This window comes from Zingiber officinale, chromosome 9B (genome assembly GCF_018446385.1).
Source record: "Zingiber officinale cultivar Zhangliang chromosome 9B, Zo_v1.1, whole genome shotgun sequence".
Taxonomy (NCBI): Eukaryota; Viridiplantae; Streptophyta; class Magnoliopsida; order Zingiberales; family Zingiberaceae; genus Zingiber; species Zingiber officinale.
In genome coordinates this window covers 35470442-35475080 of record NC_056003.1, presented here as the reverse complement: position 1 = coordinate 35475080, position 4639 = coordinate 35470442, and the positions used below count along the sequence as shown (strand labels likewise).

Below are 4639 nucleotides of genomic sequence, written 5' to 3'. Positions count from 1 at the left end.
ACTCTTTTGGTTCGGAGATCTGCTTTTTGTGCATTTTCTGTACACAGGAGTCGATTTGGTGAAGAATCTACATCTTTGGGCATGCATTGGAGGAGACGAAGGGAGAAAGCACCGGGCCGTGTACCTCACACGGCCTTGCACTGGTATGGAGCTCGGGCCGTGTGGAGTTTGGCACCAACAGAAGAGAAAGATGACATGGCCGTGTGAACCTCGCACGGCCGTGTCAAGATTTGAAGCCAACCAGAGCAGAAGCCTTACATGGTCGTGTGGATCTACAAGGCCGTGTGAGACTTCCAGAGACCAAGCAGGTTGTGGCCGTGTGCACCACACGGCCGTGTAGCATTTCCAGAGAGCAGAAGGGTTCTGGCCGTGTGGAGTCACACGGCCGTGCAGGTTTGGCAGAGAGGGAACTGGACATGGCCGTGTGAATCTCACACGGCCGTGTCACGGGGCCGTGTGGCGCCCGATTCCCTCCTCTATTTAAACCCTTCTTCATGAATTGAAAGGGGATCTCTCCCCCTTTGGGAGAAGGCAAGATTTGGTGGTTTCCTCCCATTCTTGGGAGGATTTCTGGGCGATTCAAGGGGAGTTCTTGGCGATTCCGGCTCCGGAGCGAGGATTGGATCCGAAGACAAGGCTTCTTCGTAGATAAGTTTTCTCTTTTCCCCTCTTCTTGTTTTCTTGGATTGGGGATTCAAGGAGTGCTTGTAATCTCTATTCTTTCGGGTTTTCTTCCTCGATTCATGGAGTAGATCTTGTATTCTAGGATTAAGGGAGTATTTGTATGATGGATTGATGTAATCTCTTATGGATTTGCCATTTTCTTGTTTCAATGACATTATCTTGCTTGTATCAATTAGATCTTGAATGATTGATGGTGGTTTATGCTTAATTCTCATTCTTGATTGATTGTTTGGATTTCTTATGGACTTGGTAAGGATAAACTCTCACTCGATCATCCGAGGGATCCACGTGACAGGTGCAAGCCCGTGTAAGGACGTTTGAGAGATAATCTTGAAGAGGAAATAGGAATATTCAAGAGAGTAGGATGGATTCTATGATTAGCTTCTTGTATCTTTATAGATTAATAAGTTGTGGGCTTCTATGTTGATATCCGAGGAAGGCATAGTAATAGGTGCGCTTCTGTGTAAGGACAACGTAGGTTCATGTCTAATTAATCCTATTTAGATACATTTCTCAGTCCTTAGTCGGTTGTCTATTGCAAGAGGGAACCGGCAACTTTCTACATGTTTGGCAATTGAGGAATAAGAATTGGTGAACCATTTACATTCAAGAAATCTTACAAAGAAACCGAAACTCCTAGAATCTCCCTTTATCATAACCCAAAACACTAAACTCTTGTTTGTTGATCTCTAATATTAGATTTGTTTACCTTTACTTTGCTTTTGAAACGATTGGATAGTTGTTTAGCTAATTCGCATTGAGACATTTTTAGTGCTTATTCCAGTCCCTGTGGATACGATAATCTTTTATATTACTTGCGACATTTCCGTACACTTGCGGAGCGTAACAAGTTTTTGGCGCCGTTGCCGGGGACTGCGCTATAACATTAGGAATTATCGATTGAGTTAGACTAAACATAATTTTCTTTTTTTCTTTTGATTTGCATAGTTATAACTAATTGTTAGAATTCTGTTTTCGTAAGTTTTTCCTTTCTTGAATAACATTCTTGACAACTCTTTTTGTTGGAATTCTAATTCTAATTCTAACTTTGCATTCTTGATTTCTAGTACTCTAATCTAACTTTTCTCTGTTTTCTCTTTTGATCTTGTTTCTTTCTTCTTTTCTTTTGTAAACATATCTTGCAATTTTTAGCATATGAATTATTCTAGACATTTTTTTTTCTTTTATCTTTTCTTTCTTGTTTTCATTATGCACTTTCTTTCTTGCAATTTAAATTCTGCATTTGCTTTCTTGCTTTTCATATTGCATTTTATTTCTTGTTTTTTATTCTTATAATTTTCTTTTTCTTTTTGAATATCCATGAGCACTAACATGTCAAGCAGGACCATGAGAAATTTTTCTACACCCTTTTTGCAAGATTTTTATCTCCCATTGTGCAACCTCAAATTGAAGTAGAAAGTTTCCAACTAGACCCAGAGATAATTTTCATGATACAAGGTCACAAATTTGGAGGAGAAGTATCAGAAAGTCCTTATCTACATCTTGAAACATTTTTAGAGATTTGTGATTTGGTGAAATGTGAAGGAGTATCAGCAAATGCAGTTCGATTGATGATATTTCCTTTCAGTATCAAGGATAAAGCAAGGACTTGGCTAGGGATGGCAATTCCACCCGAACCCGATGGAGGATCCGACATCCGACCCGAATGGAGGAGGGTATGGAGGGACTATCAATACCCGATACCCGACCCGAATACCCGATTAAATAATATATATACATATATTAAAGAAAATTTTCTTTTTCTAAAATCAACTTACTATTTTTTGTTGATATTAGTAGGCCTATATAGATGTTTAATCTATTTTTTTAATTATATATATATATTTTAATAGGATGTTAATTTTAATATGTTTTTGTTGAATGATAATAGCTCGATAGAAAGAAGAAAAATTACACGTATAGAATATATCCGGTCCTTTAATGGGTATGGGTATACCCATTGGATATCCTATACCCGATGGGTATGGGTACGGAGGATATAGAATCCGACCCGAACCCGACCCATTGCCATCCCTAGACTTGGCTATATTCTCTCTGTCCTCAAAGCATCACAAGTTGGGAATAATTGGAGAAGCAATTTCTGAATCATTTTTTCCCTCCAAGTAGAACGGTGTATATGAGGAATTGCATAACAAATTTTTCTCAAGCATATGGAGAATCATTATTTGAAGCATGGGATAGATTCAAGAGTCTTCAAAGATAGTGCCCTCATCATGGTTTTGAAAAATGGTTGATTTTGCACATATTCTATGGGGGAATTTCTTTCTCAGACAAGACTTTATTGGATTCATCAGCTGGAGGTTCTTTTATGGACAAAAGTGTAGATGAAGATTATTCGTTAATTGATCAAGTGACATTGAACCTCCATGAATGGTCGAACAAAAGTTGGATGGAATTTCCCTCAGATATTCAAAAAGTGCAAGCTATAAATGTAAGAGAGCCTGTCAAACAAAATGAAATTCAACCACCTAAAAATGTTGAAATTCACAAGTCACAGAGTGAGGAGTTCAAACATTTGGGGCAAAGCTTGATAGTATTGTTTCAAAATGGTTTAAAGAAGATCCCCCTCCTACACAGTCAAGATCCAATGAAAAGTGTGATGATGTTGGGTTGAGAAGTGGAAAAAATCATGAAGAACTTCTGAAGAACGACATGTTTAGAATTGAGGAGAAGAATAATAGAAGATCACAAGAACTCAGTTCCATTTCTCTGGGAAGTTCCCAAAGGCCAGAAGTACCTTTCCCTCAACGATTAATCACACCAACATTAGATAAGCAAGTTGGACCTCCTCCAAAAGCTTAAAGGGAATTTGGGAAAAAGGGAGTTCAGTCTTTCCCAGGACCTTCACTAAGGGTTCCTTTTCCACAAAGGTTAGTGGGGGTCAATGAAAATAAAGACTTCGGCAAATCCTGTGACACTAATATGGTTGAGTGTAGATTTTTGAATATATATGAAGATGAAGATTTTTCAGATGAGGATTTTATTGATAATGTAGTGGTAAATAAGTTTTCAGATCTATCTCAAAATTTTATAAGGTGTTATAGTGACATCGAATTTTCAGATGATGAATGTGATGTGGTAGATCAACTTAAAACTGCAAGTGAAGTTATTGATCCTCTTGTTATTGATTCTCCTATTGAGGACATAGATGTCGGTTTATTTTTTGATGTATGTGTTGATGATGATGATATGGAAGAATGTGTAGGGAGCTGTGTTGTGGAAGCAGCATCTCAAGGATCACCACCTTTGTCAAGATAACTCTTAGAGGTTTTAAGAATTGATCATGTTGTGGAACAATGTGTAGGGACTTATACAGAGCTAGTAGAGTCTCGAGAATCACCATCATTGATATCATCAACACCTAAGCTAGAGCCAGAACCATCATTTGATTCAGAGGAAGTCACATCTACATGTTTAGAAATTTCAGGTATTTCTCAACAAAGTAAGGTTAGTATTTCTTGTGATCTTTTGGAAAACTTTATGGAGGTACCTATAATTGACTTTGTTGGATGTGATTCAGTTTTTATTACTTATTCATCTTATCTTGATATGGTTCTAGCTCTATACTATATAGCATGCTTGTGGGAGATTTGTTTTTCTTTTGGATGTGCATATTTCACATGGGCCAATAATTGGAAGCTCAATCTGAACCGTCTTCGACCACCTGAAAAAATTTCCAAGAAGACGAAGATGGAGAGAGTTATACTTTACTTTGTAGCTCCTTTGATGAAAGCTCCCTCCATAATAAGAGCCCTTGGTAGGAGGGTTCTAAAATATCTTACCCCTCCAAGAGCAAGATTTAGATGAATCTAATGAGGTGGTCGAGCTAATGACCTTAAACAAGCGCTTCTTGGGAGGCAACCCAAGTTCATTTTCCTTATTTTCTTTTATGTCTTTAGTTCTCTCTTTATAATAAACATGTATCCTCTACTTA

At 37.9% G+C, this 4639-nt stretch overlaps 1 non-coding gene across 1 annotated transcript; it reads right to left on the bottom strand.

Moving 5' to 3' along the window:
• Window positions 1-2819: 2819 nt before the first annotated feature.
• Window positions 2820-2925, bottom strand: LOC122025842. Its single transcript, XR_006123867.1, has one exon. It is a non-coding gene; the product is annotated as a small nucleolar RNA R71 (small nucleolar RNA).
• Window positions 2926-4639: the final 1714 nt, after the last annotated feature.